We start from the raw sequence: 18,405 nt of genomic DNA, 5'->3' as shown, positions 1-18,405 counted from the left end.
AAATAAAACGTTAGAGTCTTATGATAAAAATATTTTAGCCAATGAAATATGACAAGAAAAAAGCAATAAATGGTAAGAGCTATTTAAAAGAGAAGCAACTGTCATTTTCTATAAATGACATGATAGACTACCCTAGAAGACTTTATAATGAACTATGAAACTATTTACAGTCATCAATTACAACAGCTATACATATATATGCATATGTGTATGTATGTATACATGTGTCTGTACATATTTTTATGTACATACGTACACATGCACAGTGGTGTATGCACATACACACATAGACACATAAATATCAATAGCAGAAGGAATGTGTAATAATTTTCTGCAGAAAAATACAATATGCTACTGAGGGTCACAAAGGAAATGTCATGAAAACATATGGAGCGTAACTCTTCAAATAAGTGAAAAACAGGACCACGAAAGCAGAACAGTTGGTTAAAGGTCCAAAGAGAAATCTGGTGGTGTAACTGCAAGGATGGAAAAGCTTCAAACAAACCTCAACCTTAGTATCACACAGCGGAATAACACACAGCCCTCCCATTGCTCAGATGTTGGCCAGTGCTTTCTGGAAGCTGCTTTCATTTAGGCCTGAGCAGATGCAACTGGCAGAAAGGAAACAGGAGGCTTTCCAAAGCAGCAGGAAATGAACAGGCAGGGAGCAATTCACAGAGGCCCTGGCAAAAGATCCAACGTGTTCTGTAAAAGGAGTTAGGAGACTGGGAGTTGATTCTTTGGATTTACAAATCAGGAAGGAATAGTTTCAGTACTGTGAAATATTTCTTACACACTGATAGATACCAGAGGCCACTCCTACCCTTCCCTGGAACCTTTCTGTTCACAGTGAACTTGTATTCTGGTGTTTGGGAAACATTTTTTTTTTAAAGATTTTATTTATTTATTCATGAGAGACACAGAGAGAGAGACAGAGACATAGGCAGAGGGAGAAGGCTCCCCTCAGGGAGCCTGATGTGGGACTCGATCCCAGGACCCCGGGATCACAATCTGAGCTGAAGATAGATGCTCAAACACCCAGCCACCCAGGTGCCCCCTTGGGAAACATTTTGGACTGCAAGGGCTGACTTTTAATTTAATTTAATTTAATTTAATTTAATTTAATTTAATTAATTTATAATCCTGCAAAAGGGAGACATGGCAACTGAAGACTAACAACCCTTGTTATAGTCAAGGTTGCAAACGTATCCAAGATTTTTGGAGAGTAGGAGGCAGTCTACCTGGCAGATCTGGGAAAAAAAAAAAAAAAAAAAAGGAAACTTAAGTAAAAGTCGAAGTGTGTACATATTTTGCCTTTCTGTAATATGAAACTCCTTTCACCCAAAGATATTTCAAAATCAGTCTTTTAAAAAAAATGCTTAAAAACTGCACTGAAGCATATTACTACTAGCAGCCTAAAGGAAATCACAGGGAGATTTGAAGTTCCATATGACTAACAAATTAGCTTCACTAAACAAAGCAAGTCCAGAAAAAGCAGTGACCTTTCAAAATAGGTTGTGACCTCCACAGGCCACTCGTCACAGGCTGCCTGTGCTGGATGCAGTGTGGTCAGGTGTGCCCTTGAAGATCAGAAAACCTCTTTATTAAAAATGAAAGAGAACTTGATCTTCTCATAGTGCTTTGATGTAAGATCAGCAATTTCTAATAAAAGGGATTTTTTTTTTTCCTGGACAGGGCCACAGAACCAAAATCTATATTTAGAAGGGTATGTTTTCACTGGCAAGCTCTAGTTTAATTAATTACGATTTATAAAGGAATAGCAAGGGTTAGTGACATTGTTAACCAGTCATGCAAATTAAAAGTGAACATAATCCTTCTTTACGTTTTGGGAAAATAGCCAGCGTAGCTCAGGAGGTAAGATATACCATCGAGGAACCAGAGACAGGTGATTTTCAATTTTTTTTTTTTTTTTTTTTTTTTTTTTTAAAGAAATGCTGCCTCTTGTGGTAGAATCAAAAGGCACGGGTAGGTACTTGCAGAGAGGTTTTTCAGGAAACATTTTTGGTGGTCTGCATGATGTTGCTCTGTTAAAGGCAGAGTAAATAAATTAGCATTCATTAATTTTATGCATCGCATGCTTCAGCATTACAATTACTATGTGCTCTTTTGAGGACTTCCTTGCTCAGAGTTATGACTCTGTAAAATCCTTTTTTTTTTTTTTTTTTAAAGAATGTATATAAAGGCAGAGGAACATCATTTTTTATGAACACATGTCAGGTTCTAAGGAACCAAAGCCCCATAAAAGACCACTAAGGAAATATTTGGAGGCAGAACTTCAAAACTTCTCCTTCCTTCTGTTTTCCCACATTTGGAAGAAGGGAGGGGACAGTGACATGTGGCCAATTACAGGCATTCATGAAAAGGCAAAATCTCTTTCATGTTTATAAATTTGAACATATGTAATAAAAGAGAGAAAACACGAGAGCCACAGAGGCAGCTGCAGAACTTTTCTTCTACTGATTGTGAGTAGTTTTTAAGATCTAAGTATTCTTTCTCAGTAACCATGTTCACTCATTTTAAGCAGCTACTTTACAGGAGCCCCGAGTATACAGCTTTCTCCCACTCCTGGGCTTATACACCACGTCTCCTTTGCTGAAGCCCTCTGTTCCCTGCTGGTCACTTGGCTAACTGCAATTCTGCTAGATTTTAGCTCAAATGTCACCTATCCAGAGAGGCTTACCTTACTTAGTTTCACTTGCTTGTCCCTTTCATCTCATCCTGACCCCTCCACTCATAGCACTTAGCACAGTGTGTTGTTTTTATGCTTTTCATATTTGCTTATGTTGTCCTTTCTCCATTGGACACTGAATTTCCTCTGGGTGGGGGGTGGGGTGGGATCCTCTGTGCCAGTGCAGCAGAGGTACTACAAGGTCATGATTTAAATGCAGGTTTTAGAGGTGGATTATTGGGTGCCAACATAGCTCCACCATGCACAGGCTGTGTGACCTCAGCAAGTCATTTAACTTCTCTGGGCAGTGGTTTCAACATCTTATGTGGAGATAGGGTTAATAATACCTGCACTCATGTCTTCTATGATTAAATTAAAATGTGATGATATAGGTAAAGCACTTAAAATGACCCGTGGCACAGAGTAAGCACTTAATAAATGAGCACTATTATTATTCGTCACTGTATACCTAGCCTAGGCACAGGTGACATACTAAAATGTGCTCAAATAATTCCTAAATCAATACACTTTAATATATCAGAGAATTCTTGCAACAACTCATGCTGTGTTTCTGCATCCACTTCACAGAGAAGGAACTAGACAGGTTATCAATGCCTTTTCTGACATCTCATAACACTCTAGAAACTTCTAATTTTGAATTCCTGCCCCACTAGCATAAACTCAGGATATTATTTCCAGTACTTCTCTCCCGAGAGTTTCACACCAACCTGTTGAGGGTAGGAGCAATAAAAAAACAAAGTAAACAATAACAAATCTATAGGCATAAAACAGTATTTATTTGATTATCAAAATGGTATAATGTGGATGTTCTCCTGTCCAGTACCATAAACTCTTTGAACCTCAGTTTTTGCTGTGAAATGGGGATAATGCAGATGAAAAGAGGTAATATTTAGAGACTGTCTCCCACAGGGCTTAGCCTTAAGTAGGTCCTTTAAAAAAGTAACTTCTGTTACTTACTTCCTCATCCTCTCCAGGCAATGTGAACCAGTGAATGATTTTTCAGGCCATAAGCTACATTTATCCTAGATCTTAACAACTAAGAATCCAGTAGAAAAAAAAAAAAAGTCCATTATTAACAGCTATTTTGCTGGGACACCTGGGTGGCTCAGTGGTTGAGTGTCTGCCTTCAGGTCAGGGCGTGATCCTGAGGTCCTGGGATGGAATCCGGCATCGGGCTCCCCACGGAGAGCCTGCTTCTCCCTCTGCCTATGTTCTGCCTCTCTCTGTGTCTCTCATGAATAAATAAATGAAATCTTAAAAAAAAAAAAAACAGTTATTTTGCTTTCAAATTATAGGGCAGTTAGAATGTTATCCTTGGATTTACAGTAGGTACTGTATTAGGGCATTCTCCCCATGCATTTCTAAATTGTCTTATGATACAAAATTAAAAATTAAAAATCCCATCTGCACTAGAATCTGACTACCAACCTGGCCACTTCTGATTTCTAAATCTATAGCACGGAGGAAAAAAAAACGCATACATTCTAAGCTGTTCTTAGAATTCTCAAACTCATGGGGTGGCTCGGTCAGTTAAGCATCCAACTCTTGGTTTCATCTCAGGCCATGATCTTAGCCTTGTGAGATGGAGCCCTGCCTTGAGCACCATGCTTGGTGTGGAGCCTGGTTGGGATTCTATTTCTCCCTTTCCCTTTGTCCCTCCCCTGCCTCCACTTTCTCCCCCTACCCACCCCTGGGGAAAAAAAAAATCTCTCAAACTCATGAATAAAGTTGTTTCAGAGGAAGTGGCTATCTTTCTTTGAGCTATTTAAAGTAGTCCAACTATTTAAAGAATTTGCCCACTTCCAATATTAGAAATATCCATTTACCAGAACTCTAGTCAACGGGGGCCAGCATTGTTTAAAGGCAATACTAAAAAATCATGTTTCGGGAATCCCTGAGTGGCTCAGTGGTTTAGCCCCTGCCTTCAGCCCAGGGCGTGATCCTGGAGTCCCGGGGTCAAGTCCTACATCGGGCTCTCAGCATGGAGCCTGCTTCTCCCTCTGCTAGTGTCTCTGTCTCTGTCTCTCTCTCTCTCTGTGTCTCTCATGAATAAATAAATAAAATCTTTTAAAAAAAAATTACGTTTTATGTCATGTCCCAGACCACCCAGAAAGACCACACGACCTAAAAACCAAATGACAGAAATAAACCCTTATTTACTTGGTAAAAAACATGTAACTCTTCTCCATGATAAGCATAAGGCTCCATTCATGAGGATGGCTTGCAGGCATCACCCAAAGCCCACTGGCTTCCGTTCATACACAAGAAACCTGGACAAATCAATCAGAGCAATGAAGGTCAAGGTCAATGGGCAGAGGCCTATGAGGTCAAGAGCTGCCCACCACAGACTAGAGAGGCTGCAGGTAAGATGGCTCTTTATTACTGACATGGTCAAGTTGCCTTGGATTCCTCCTGGCCTAGACCTGCCTGAGTGAGAAATGGGCATGCTTGAGCAGCTGGTTTAAAAGTCTGTCGGCTAATCCTTCAAATGCCCAGTTCTCCTTTTATTCAGTGTGCCAGGAAGGTTAGCTAAATGGTTCCCTTCTGAAGGTCACGAAAGCTTGCTAAGGAGTTTGAAGGCTACCCTGTAGAGACAAAAACATTTCAATGAGAATAGTGGCCAGGAGGGCAGGCACAAGCAGTGATCAAGAAGGATTCGATAAATCATGAAATATAGTACGGCTCTGCCAAAATTCGACTAATACCACAAAAAGACAACATTGCCCCATTTCAGCCCAAGGAAGATCAGAGTCTTGAGGAAACGGTCAGAAATAAACACATGACTCCAAAAGCTGACCATATTTTATACACAATTGTGAAGTTACATAGATGATTCCAAATTCTGCTAATTTACACAGTAAATAGCATTTTCTACTCTATTTTTGGCTGCATTATTAATTTTGTTGGTATCTTAACAGTGCCATGTGACAGGGATCAAAACAAAACAAAGTAACAAAATGAACCATTTTTTACAGGCTAGTGAAATAGAATCAGGAATGTTTCCCAGGGGACTGGGTACTATGAACGGATTTTATATTTGACACTGAGGTCTGTGCACCCTGCCTTTAGCAGTGGGGGAAAGGTGGACAGACACAAGGAAAAGTGGATATTTTTAGTCTCAAGACCTTTTCCGAAAACAAACAGTTAATAGGGATTGTTTTAAAACCCTGCAAGAAACATCTAACCCAAGGAGGAATAAAACTTGCTGAGCAACTTATGTTCACCAAAAGAACCCTGACAAGAGTCATATATACTCAAAAATATTTAAGAGGCTTTTGTTTTATATCCCCATGACTAGGGCTGGGGAGCAAAGATTTGGGACCAAGGTCCGGGAGTGCAAATAAAAATTAAGCACCTCTGCTGGAAATAATTTTACACACTATCTTCCTGCATCAGCTGGGCTTCCTTCATTAATCCACTCTACTTGAATTTGGCAACTTCAAAAATATGACCTCGAGGGGCTGCTCAGAGCTCTACTCCTTGTTCAAGACCTCTAAGGCAGAGACTGCAGAGGCGTTCTGACTTTTGCCTCTGCACATCAATAAGCTCATCATCCAAGGTATTAACACAAAAATGAACTGAGAACTGGCAGGCCTGTGGTCTGAGCTGCATGCTCCTCACTACCTTCAGTCACCCCTCTCCCTGTTACTTCATGCTCCTGGTCATTTGCACCAGGGCCTCTGGTGCCCTTCCCACCTCACTGCTCCCCAAAATAGCCCAGATTATCCATTTTCAATTCAAGCCAGCAAATACGGAGTCTGTCAGCAAAGCACTCTGCTCTGCGAGGGGGCTCTAGGGAAAAGCAAAGATACAGGAACAGAAGGACAGTGCTTGTCCTCAAGGGAATGACAAGGAAAGTAAGAACTCTTTTTTTTAAATATATGGGGTAGAACTGGATTATCTTGATGGATTTATTAATTCTCTAAAAAGAAGAGAATTTTCTCCAGCTCCTCTTAAGAGGGGACACAAGAGTTAAGAACATCAGCCAGACTAGACTGGATGGTCTAAATTTTCTGCCACTGCATTAACTGCCCTGACTGGGGGAAGTCATTTTATGAGCCTGTGGCTCTAGCTCCTCACCTGTAAATAGAAGAGAATAAGAATCCTTTCCTTGTAAAGTTTTTGTGGGAATTAAATGAATTTATGCATAGCAAGCCCTCAGAACAATTCCTGCCAGACTTGAGCTCTTTGTGTATGTTTGCTGTCAACATCATCAACATTATTAGCATGACTTTACTTCTTACTCATTTATTTAATTCCTTCAGCTGATAACCACTACAAAAGCCTCCTGCAAAGCCACAGAACACAGATTCTCTTTCTACTCTGCAGTCAAATTTCAGCCCCACCGCAGTGGTTCTGTGCAGCCTGAAGTCAACAGTGGAATGCTGGAACCGTGACGGCAAAGATGTCAAGAGAGGTCTGGTTCTTTTACTGAGCACAGTGTAGACACTTTTTACGACTTCATACTTATGCAATAAAAATTAAGTGGTTACCTAAAGACCACTACCAAATGACAAAACCGTGATTATGCATCTAGAAAATCCTTCACAGAAATGGATGCTAGTGGAGAACTACTTATTATAAACATGAATAACCTCAAGATCAATGCCAACATATTTACTTTTTTATGAAAACCAAGGTAATTCTTGGTTCCTTGAGAATTAAAAAAAAAAAAAAAACGAAAGTAATCAAAGTGATCTTGTAAAAAATCTTGATGGACCAAGTTATGCTAAATCTGGGTCAAGTATGAGACTCAAACGGCCTACAAAATTGTAGAGGTCATTGAAAGCAGAACATGCCTCTTAAATTACAGTTAAATAACAGAGATTAAATTTTTTAAAGTAAGTTTAAGCCTAGTCTTAAATTTATTTCTTAGGGGAAAAAATCAGAGATACATTTAGTCTCTATTTATTTCTTATGTACTTCAAAACATAATCAAAACTCAGGAATTCTTTTTTTTTAATATTTTATTTATTTGAGGGGGGGAGGGAGACACACACACACACACACACACACACACACACACACACACACGCCTGGGTGGCTCAGTGGTTGAGCGTCTGCCTTTGGCTCAAGTCATGATCCTGGGGTCCTGGGATCAAGGCCTCATCGGGCTCCCCACAGGGAGTCCGCTTCTCCCTCTGCCTATGTCTCTGCCTTTCTCTGTGTCTCTCTCATGAATAAATAAATATTTTTTAAAAGAGAGAGAGAGGGACAGTGCATGAGCAGGGAGAGGGGCAGAAGGAGAGATGAGCAGATTCCCAGCTAAGTCAAAGTTGGAAGCTTAACTGACTTAGCCACCCAGGTGCCCCAAAACTTTGGAATTCTAAGGAAAAGATACCAGTATTTCATTGAATGAACCAGTATGTCAATTGACAACTCTTCTGTCACTAAACTGAGAAGTTTAGCAGGCTGTGATGAAGATGAGAAATGTATAAAGCTTTAAAGAAAGGGAAATCAAAAGATTATTAGGAGAGTATAACTTTTTTGCTGAAGTACAGTTGACACACAAGGTTGGTTTCCGGTAAACAACATAGTGATTCCACAGGTTTATATGTTATGCTCTGCTCATCACAAGTGTAGGTACCATCTGTCACCATACAACCCTATTACAGTACCACTGACTGTATTCCCTATGCTGTATCCTTTATTCCATGACTTAATCATTCCATAATTGGAAGCCTATACCTCCCACTCCCCTTCACCCATTTGCCCATCTCCCTACCCCCTCCTCTCTGGTTCATCTGCAAATCTACCTGGTCCCATACAATTTTTAAGTATCTTACTTTGATCAAGAGGGCTGTTTCTGTTCCAAATCGTGTTTGATAATGAGTTATCCTGTTTGTTTTGAACCAACTGGATCCTGCTTTCTCCTTTATAAGCCATATTCCCTATTCTATTGATGTCATCACTGTAGTTTCCCCCACTCATAATCTCTACCACTACCATGTTGGCCTGTGTGACCCTTGAGTGACCTGAGTGTGTATCTATCACCCCACTCAAAGGCTGGTTGTAGGAGCTGATCCTCTTTCCCAACACTGGCTCCCAAACCTTTTCCCAAATACTACCTCTGATTAGTCCCTGGAAGGAGAGGTCTCTTCTTCAGTCAAGAGTGTACAAGGGATTTCCTCTCCTCATCAAAGTAAAACACCTCCTAATGCCCATCTTTAGCCTCCAAACTTCTTAATGCCACACAAAGAAAACAGACATCTCTGTTCATTGAGTGCAGTTAGTCCAACATCTGGACTGGGTACTGTTAACACTTTAGGTGCCCTCAGGGTACAGGTAGGCACTTGAAGGAGGTGTATCTCATCTCCATCTAAGGGCAGCCACCACTTCTCAGCTCCTACGGACTGCTGGTCATGCAGGGAAGAGTAGAGGAAGGGAAGTATTGCCAGAAAGTCTCAATTTTCTTATCACGCCAGAAACCCAGAGTTCTCTCTAAAATTCTCCTCTCCTTTTTAAATGTTGACAACAAATTCCAAATGTTTTTAGACACCATGTTAGTGTCTTTGCCACATCTAACCTATACGATGCCCCTGTTGTGGAGATAACCCCTCCAAAAAGCTAAGAAACCAGAGTAATAATTCCCATCTCTCTCTAGTATCTGTAAAGAACTAACAAATGGGGAGCACCATGTGCTAGGCATTGTGCTTTCCATGCATCATCTCCTTTTGATTCTCATTAAAAACTGTAATATTGCCACTCTGGTTGGAAAGATTAAAAAAAGACATTCAGGGAAGTCAAGACCTTGTTTAAATTTCCCCAGCCAGGAAGTATCAGGATTTGAACTTGAGTCTCAACTTTAAACTTTACCTGCTTTCCACCAAACCACAGGACTTGCCGCTAGAAACAATAGCACAAAGCTGACCTCGCAGGGACCTCTTAGGTCCTGGGGAAGGTTGGTATTGCAGATCTCCATGCTGTATGCTAGGGTATAAACTGCCAAGTCTGTTGTTCTGAGGTCAGTGTTCTAATGTGGTCATCTCAGAAGTGAGAAATGATACTGTCTTCATCCACGTTTCAAAAGTCTGATGTGGCCCTTCGGCATGGTGTGCCATCTGTCAGAAGAAGCCATAAATCTGGCCACTAACTGTATTTGCAAGCAAAAAGGCTCTTAAAAATAGTGATAATTTTTAGAAAGACAGAATTTTTTTTAGAAGCTTTTGTTCTTTGATTCTTTCTTGTATCTATAGGTCTCACATTTAACAAGTTGATTCGGGGGTGCCTGCTGGCTCAGTCAGTAGAGTGTATGACTCTTGATCTCGGGGTTGTGAGTTTGAGTCCCATGTTGGGTATAGAGATTACTTTTAAAAAGTTGATTTTAATCCTATTATTCCAACATCAAAGAGAGAAAAAAAGTTTAACATCAAATGGATCAGAAATGAATGATTTTTACAAAAGAAGTCCAATAACTTCATCCAGCACTCTTTCTTAATTAAGTTAACTTAAGCAACTTTCCATATTTTCCTAATGCTTCTTTTTGGCAGAAATAAAAGCAAAAGCAAACGAATCCAAAATTAGTGCACAGGCCAGTTGTGATTTTTATTTGCCTTAATTTCACTTGACAATAGAGCCATTGTGAAGGATAAACTTCCTCACAGAGGTTCCAGCTCTTCCCTCTTATACTAACCCATTCAAGAACAAGCTTCAAATTGTTTACAGAGCTGTACAACTCTAAGAGTTTTTAACTGTTTATCAACCCATTACCTATTTTCAACTTCAAATGCAAAAAAAAAAAAAAAAGAGAGAAAACCTCTATCCACAGTATATTATGAACTCAAAGGACAATTTTTTTATTTAAAAAAAAAAAAAAAAAGCCTGGAATCATGTGGGGCTGCAGTCCAGTGCACTTTATGTAGCAGAAGTAGCCCACCCGCATCACCTAGGAGACCTATGCTGCAGGGCAGACAGGATACGTCCACACCCCCCACCACCATCCTTGTGAAACTCACCAGCTGCCTGTGAATTAGAAGCAGAAGCTCTTACAAAGGTATAACATACAAAGTGAGAAGCCCAAGACATAGATAAGCAAAAACACCCGCTAGGGATGGTACTGGCAGCTGTTCCACTTTGGATTTTCTGTCCCCTCACTCTGGAATACCTTTCACCAATATTACTGCCATTACCCCTAGGTCTCTGTTCCCTTGTGACCTCTTCCATGAGACCTAACCTGAACAGTCCATACCAAACAGCACACGCAATCCCTACCCCCTCCTCTCCGCTAGCCAACCTCCCTTCCTTACTCACCTTTACATTTCATCCTAGCACTTAGCACCACTGACATCTTGTGTATTGACTCATCAATTTATATTCTACTTAACCACCAGTAGGATGGCAGGTCCATGAGTGCTGGACTTCTGCTCATTCCCTTCACTGCCAACTCCTCAGTATCTAATAACTAATCAATGCATTACTTTTTAAATGTAACTAATTAACATGCAAGTGAACAGATGATAGATCATTAATGACCATACCCACCAGAATGCAGATGCCTAAAAGCAGGGCTCCATCTCCCCGCAGCCTCCTGTCCATTACCCACAACAGTGCCTGGCATATAGTAATGAATGGCTGCATCAGGGAATGAATGAATCACACACTCTTGTTCATTCTGCAGCCAAGCTAATTCCCTTGACTGGGCAACAGTATTTTTCTATGTGCAGTCAAGACTCCAATGGAGGTTCAGATTCCGTTTCTTCTGGTTTTGATTGGGACACCTCCAGATCTTTGGAGGTAAATTCTGCAGCTAGACAATCATATCATTTATGTGTTAATATCCTGACTCTTAAAAGTGCTGTTGAAAGGAACAGATGCATTTCAGCCACCTCATGGGATGGGACGTTTTTGGTAAAGAAAATGTTTAGGGGAAGTCAGGAAAAAACAGTGATCAGATCTCAGAAGGTTGGGCAGCCCCGGTGGCGCAGCAGTTTGACGCCGCCTGCAGCCCAGGGCATGATCCTGGAGTCCCGGGATCGAGTCCCATGTCAGGCTCTCTGCATGGAGCCTGCTTCTCCCTCTGCCTGTGTCTCTGCTTCTCTCTCTCTCTCTCTCTCTCTCTCTCTGCATCTCTATGAATAAATAAATAAAATCTTAAAAAATATTTAAAAAGATCTCGGAAGGTTCAGAAAATCATGAGTCAAGATTCACAAGGAGTCTGTGAACCTGGAAGTAGAAGCCCCTCGGCCTTCCGTAGGCAGCACTATTGCTCTTGTAGGCTCACATTCTGCCACACTTTTCCCAGGTAACACCTTGGGACACAGAAGATTCTTAATCACCTTTACAGCGATAAGGATTAGAAGAGAGTGAGGATTCCATTTCTGTGTTTCCAATAGTACACCATTCAGTCCCCAACTACTACAGAACACTTCTAGTTTACAAAGGACAGCATTAAGAAAATCGATTTTGCCACACACCAAGTGCAGTAGGCTATATTATTGCTTAGGATATTTGCTGCCCTTCCCTGTGAGAGGATTATCCTTCCCTGTCCTGGTGATGTCAGACTTGATCAAGTCACTTAGTAATGAAATGTGGCCAGGAGCGAGTGTGTCCCTTCTAAGTGAAAGATTCAGGACCGTCACCTGGTTCTGTCATGCTGTCTTCTCATTCTGCCTGTAGACAGAAATCTTCCAGGTAGAGGGCCACTCCTTCAGCCTAGGTTCTGGAAGGCTGAACACATGCGACAGAGCTGCTGCTGACCCAAAAAGGATATATAACAAGAGCAAGAAATAAACCATTACTGCAAGCAGCTGAGCTTTTCAAAGAAGATGCTAGTGCAATAGAACTTAGCCTAAGCAGAATGGGAACTCTGATGATGATTTTCAGTGATTGTTCATTTCCTCACACTCCGTGCTGTTATTAAACATGTCAACAAAGAAGTGGTATTGCCATAATGGTAAGCAAGGTTTCCACTCTTGACACTTGAATGTCGAGACAGACTAACTGGCCCAGTAAGGGCAAAGGCCAACATAAATCAGCCAAGTCATGGACACCTCCCCCATTCCCAACACTTAAAACACCTAAAGTGATAGCCAAGGTTCCCAGGAGAGAGAAAAGCAGACCCACTTCCACAGAACTGGCTTTTTGGGGAGAGAGTATCTCGTGAAATTTTCACCTGACAATTCACATGGGCAGACAGCAGCCTAAGAAACAAATTGAGGTCCATATAGGCCCATCATTAGAGTAACTGCACACTTAATAACCTGCATTTCCTAAACTGTCCTTCATGTCATCTGTTCCTACCTATGGTATAGACCTTGCACGTACTGTATACCTGGAAGCTGACTGCAGAATGGTATTTATGAGGCACCCACATGTGAGGAACACTGTATAAACAAGCAAAGCAGACTCTAGGTATGCCCTGAAGTCAACTCAGCTTAGAATTTAAGTGCAGGTAAGGGAAGAATTTACAAGGATATAAATTTGGGGTTTTCCATAATTATATATAATGTAACATCAGTGTAAAAAGAAAATATGATATGATCTAGACAGGCTCCCTTAAACACACATACACAATTTAATAAATGTGACAGATATAAAAGCCAGAATCTTTTTGTGATGGTGAGTTGACTCAAGAAAAACCCCCAGGAATGTTACTGTTTGGGCTACAAATTTCATCATCATGGTCAATACAATGTCTATGCTCCCATAGTTCACAGTAAGCCGTTTCTGACAGATCACAGCATCTGTTATATTTAATGACTCACAGGTACCATGTGTCCATCCAAGAGATGTTGAAAGTTTCATTAAGTAGACTGATTAACAAGATCTAAAGATTCAGGGCTCCTTATCAAATTCTCTTAGAGTCCCTTTAACAGTAAGGGTTGACCAGATGGAAGTAGAGGGAAAGTCCTCACAGCTGGGTTTCCAATGGTAAACTTTGTGGTGGTCCAGAGCCTGTCCAAACAGCCCAGCCATCACTTCTGCTAGGGTAGACACTGAGGATGTGGCTTTGCTGGCATGACAGGTATGTGTGTCATTCTGCAGCATCTGTGGTACCCAATGAAGAAATACTCAGACGCACATCTGAAACCTCTGCCCCTTCACAAAGATTTCCAGCTGTTTCTAATCCTGGGCAATGAGAACTTATTTTAAGAGACAAAGGTTTCTTTAAACCAATATCCATAATTTAGAGACTGGAAGGAGGGTCCTGTGTCTAGAATGCCACATGTGGTCTTCAGATGACTCTGTCCTTAAATCCCCCATGGTGGCAGGTTCTACACAAGAACATGTTTCCCATACTCATGAACCACTGCATTAGAGACCAGAAAGGGAATGGACCCGGAGGGAAATATGGCCAAGGGGCACTACTTTACTGGGTGTGACAGTAGTAGGCACAGAGGTCTTGACCACTCCAAGAAACTTGTTACAGAGAATTTCTTCTACGTTGCAAGAGTCTTTTACATTGCCTATCATCCTAGGGCCATTGGAGAGGCTCCCTATTGCTGGTGCTAAGATTTATAGCCACATGTGAGAGGGCAATTACCCTCTCCCCTGGTCCTCCACTGAAAGGCAAGGACCCATACCATCAGTGTTCACAATGTACTGCTCATGCCCTTAGCCTCTCCTACCTTTTGCAAAGGTCATGAAACTGAAGTTCTGCCCATATAAGCAGAAGCGAAACACATAACTTCCAAGCCTGGCCCAAAGAAACCTCTCCTACAGCTCTTCACTCACTTTCCAAGTGAAAAGATTCAGGAGATTAGAGAAGTTGGGCTACAAGGTTGGGAGAAGCTTGGGTCCCTTACTTGTGGTGAAGAACTGACCCCAAGCCCCCTTGCTGAACCATATCTGGCCCTCATTTTAAACAAGTGATAAGTATTTATTGTGTAGGACCTCTGAATTTTGGGGTTTATTTGTTATAGCAATTAGTCTACTCTAGTACAATGGTAAATTTGCTTTAACCGACCAGATGGCTTTAATCTACAATGCAGAACCATCAAATACTTGGGAATATGTTGATACCTGGCGTCAATAAGCCCCAGGCAACAGTCTTGACATTCAACCTTTTATGGAACACTACCAAATCTGGCCAACAGGATCCAACTATTATCTTCTCTAAGAGACACAGGAGGCCTTTCTTTCATGTTTTCCTTGTGTAGAACCTGCCACCATGGGAGATTTAAGGACAGGGTCATCTGAAGACCACATGTGGCATTCTACACACAGGATCTTCCTTCGAGTCACTAAATTATGGTTATGTGATTAAGGAAACTGTGTCTCCTAAGTCATGTTGAACATCAGCATTCAATTCACCATTGGGACTTCCAGACCAAAATGACTCTTTAATGCTCTATCAAATTTTGATTGGGGGATGATCACGTGGAATCCATGAATCACGTTTACAACTAGAAATGTATAAACTGTGTTCACTTGTCCCAGGCCCAGGCTGTTACATTAAGATCTAGGATATGCAGTGATGCATTCTACTTTAATTTTCCACCTTCATTTTACACTTCAGACTTCCAGGAGTCTTGCATCTGTTTTCCAGCGACCGCAAAGACATCCTCTAATTGCTTCTGAATGAAAGCAGAAACTTCATTTCCTTGCACAGAACATGGGGGAACATTACACATACTTCAAGCACAATAGGGCTGTCTCCCTTTCTCTAAATTCTGCTGCATTGTCTCACTGGCAAATAAGTGCTTTTTCAAATCAAAATAATACTCCTAAAAAAGGCAATCTAGTTTTTTGAAGTTCTTCAAAATGAGCTTAGCCAGAACACCAGGGACTCCAATTATGTGTATTTACCTGATGTACTTTTATAGGAAGCATAATTCAAAAATTGCAGACCGACTTTTACACTGTGCACTATGCATTTAAAAAATGCACTTATGACGTTGAGCCCTTTCTTTTGTGGTTTCCTCATGCTACCACTCATTTAGAGTAGTTTCCTGGTCTTTCCTTATGTGAGGCAACACAGTTAACCTTCAGCAACATAAAGCACTTAAGGGTTAAGCAAGCCTTGCTTTGCACCCACTTTTCTCCTGCATTTGATTTTTCATCTGGTTTTAATCTTTTTTTTTTAAGATTTTTTTTATTTATTCATGAGAGAGACAGAGAGAGAGGCAGAGACACAGGCAGAGGGAGAAGCAGGCTCCATGCAGGTGGCCCAACGTGGGACTTGATCCTGGGTCTCCAGGATCATGCCAGGATCACACCCTGTGCTGAAGGTGGCGCTAAACCCCTGAGCCACTGGCCCCATCTGGTTTTAATCTTATGCAATGATGTAGGGAAAGGCAAACTCTGAGACCTGGTCATGAAGCCCTCACCGATGCCCAGCAGATGCACAGGAGATGTCTACTAAGCACAGGGCTATGATGGATCTCATCTGGAGAGCTGTGTTTCTAAAGGTGCCTCAAAAGTTCTTACACTAATTGCTTACACAAAGACACACACTGGACAGAAGCCTTTCTTGTAAGAAAGCACATTCCCAAAGAAATGTTATTTTTATAGCTAGCCCCATGGGCTTTGACTGGAAGCAGTACACAGCTTGATCCCACCCCATCCTCTATGGGAGCACCAGCACTTCCCCCCAAACCTGTCCTTGTCCTTTAAAGCTGACAAGGAACTTGTGTTTCTTCAAGGGCAGGCTTCACTGACTTTACCATAGTTATTAAAATATAACGTCAGGTAATTATTTTTTAGACCAGGCAGTCCCCTCCCATTTGAGCCTTTAAATAGGTTTTCGTATTACAGGTCACTCTCTTAATTACTTAGTTTTGAGCCATATTCAGGGAAGATATGTTAGCTTGCATAAATTTTAACAAGGGAAATTTGGGATGCTTATAGATCTTACTATAGAAAATCAGTTAAAGAAGGGGTTGTGGTGGGCTAAAACATGGCCACAAATTCTCTGGTGCTCCTTTCATCAAGAGGGAGACTCTATTTCCTCAGTGCAAATCTGGGCTGGCCTTATGACTAAACTTTGATCAAGAGAACATCAGAGAAGTGACATCGGGGGACTTCTGAATGCAGTCACCAGACCTTGCACCTTCTACTCTTCTACTCTTCCCTCTCGATCTGAAACTGCCCATCAAAAAGCCTGCATTAGCCTCCTTGAGCAGGAAAGGTTACATGGAGTGAGAGACCCATCAACATCCAGCACCAACTACTAGACTTGTAAGTGTGGCCATTTGGACAACCCAAGTAAGGCTAGCTGAAGAACAGCCCACATGATCTACTGAATCATGAGGAATGATAAATCGCTGTTGTTTTAAGCAACAGACACGGATATGGTTTTTTGTACACAGCAAGAGGTAACTGAAACCAAAGGCAAAAAAATAAATGACAGAGACTGATTATTTATTCCTGGTGGGTGTATCTATGTAATTCCAAGAGTCAGATTCACTGGAAATAAGTCTTTTAAAGATTAGGTTTGAAAGCAATCAATAAATGGTTAATTGTGGAGAGCACAAATATGCTTGTATACAGCGAATGGGAAAGTATGTTGAAATGCTGCCTGGGTGAAGATTTATGGTTCAGGATGAAAGGTCCTATGACACCGATGATTCAAGAGGTGCTGTGCCTCTAACAACTTAGACTAAATTACGGACTTTTGGAAAACAACAGGATGAGAAATGCAGCTCTCATGAGATGACAAAGACATTGGCATTTAATATGCAAGTGAAGTTTTAATAAAACTGTTTCATAAAATATGATAGTATAAAGGCAGTATTTCTAATTTAAGACGTTTTTGAGGGGGCATCTGGCGTCTGAGTGGTTCAGTCGGTTAAGCAGCAGACTCCTGGTCTCAAGTCAGGTCATGCATGGTTCCAGGGTTGTGGGATTGAGCCTCATGTCGGACTCCCTCCTCATCAGGGAATCTGCTTGTCTCTCTCTCTGCTCCACCCCCTACTCGCCCTCTTTCTTCCTAAAATAAATAAATAAATCTTTAAATAAAAAAAGACATTTTATATGTGACTTATCTGAGATCCTAAATACATAGAGCTGAAACATTTTACATTACGAGTTGACACTAGAGTATTGCATCTGCATCTATAAAAGTTTACATATTGAAGTTGACCTCTTCCAAACCAACACAAAAGTTGTTCTTTATTCTTCTCGTTGGGGGAAATGCTGGAATTGGCATGTATATGATATTTTATAAAATGATAAAGCTCAAAGGTATAATAAATGATTGGATACTACAATTTAGTGAAAGTTACTCTGCGGAGAGACAAAAACTATTTTTTGGAAACAATTGCAGTTAATTAAATTACCTGCCAAGAGGCCTATTTATCCAATTCTTTTTTCAAAATTTATTTATTCATGAAAGAGAGAGGCAGAGACATAGGCAGAAGGAGAAGCAAGCTCCCTGCGGGGAGCCCAATGTGGGACTTGATCCCAGGACCCCGGAATCACGCCCTGAGCAGAAGGCAGATGCTCCCACTGAGCCACCCAGGCGTCTCACTATTTATCCAATTCTTGAAAGGCACTTCACCATTACTAGTGATAGAGGCAATGAGATAGTCTATCCTGATGTATGCCAACATTTCTTGAGGAGCAAAGAGGTTCTGGGAACTGGCGGTAAACTTTAAATTCCATTTATGGAAGTTAGTAAGGCATTTGCATTGAATGTCAGCAAAAATGTTGCCTAACCTCATGAAAATATGCTCTAAATGGCTTTTTAGTCCATCTAAGTATGACTCACCTGTGGTATATATATTTTTAAAATCATACTAAGAGCTCCTACTTTA

The 18,405-nt window shown here is 41.0% G+C and overlaps 1 protein-coding gene and 1 long non-coding RNA gene across 3 annotated transcripts in view; both read right to left on the bottom strand.

Moving 5' to 3' along the window:
- The window catches only part of PDZRN3 (PDZ domain containing ring finger 3), a 237,461-nt gene that overhangs the window by 135,551 nt on the left and 83,505 nt on the right, over positions 1-18,405 (bottom strand). The window lies entirely within an intron of this gene.
- LOC118351594 (uncharacterized) overlaps positions 1,911-18,405 on the bottom strand; it is a 32,408-nt gene continuing 15,913 nt past the window's right edge. Inside the window, exon 3 of the long non-coding RNA XR_004807250.2 lies at positions 1,911-17,579. This is a non-coding gene — a long non-coding RNA (uncharacterized LOC118351594). The remainder of the gene's footprint in view (positions 17,580-18,405) is intronic.

Source organism: Canis lupus, chromosome 20, assembly GCF_003254725.2.
Source record: "Canis lupus dingo isolate Sandy chromosome 20, ASM325472v2, whole genome shotgun sequence".
Lineage (NCBI taxonomy): Eukaryota > Metazoa > Chordata > Mammalia > Carnivora > Canidae > Canis > Canis lupus.
Note: the sequence above shows the minus strand (reverse complement) of the source record. Positions and strands in the feature narration are given on the sequence as shown.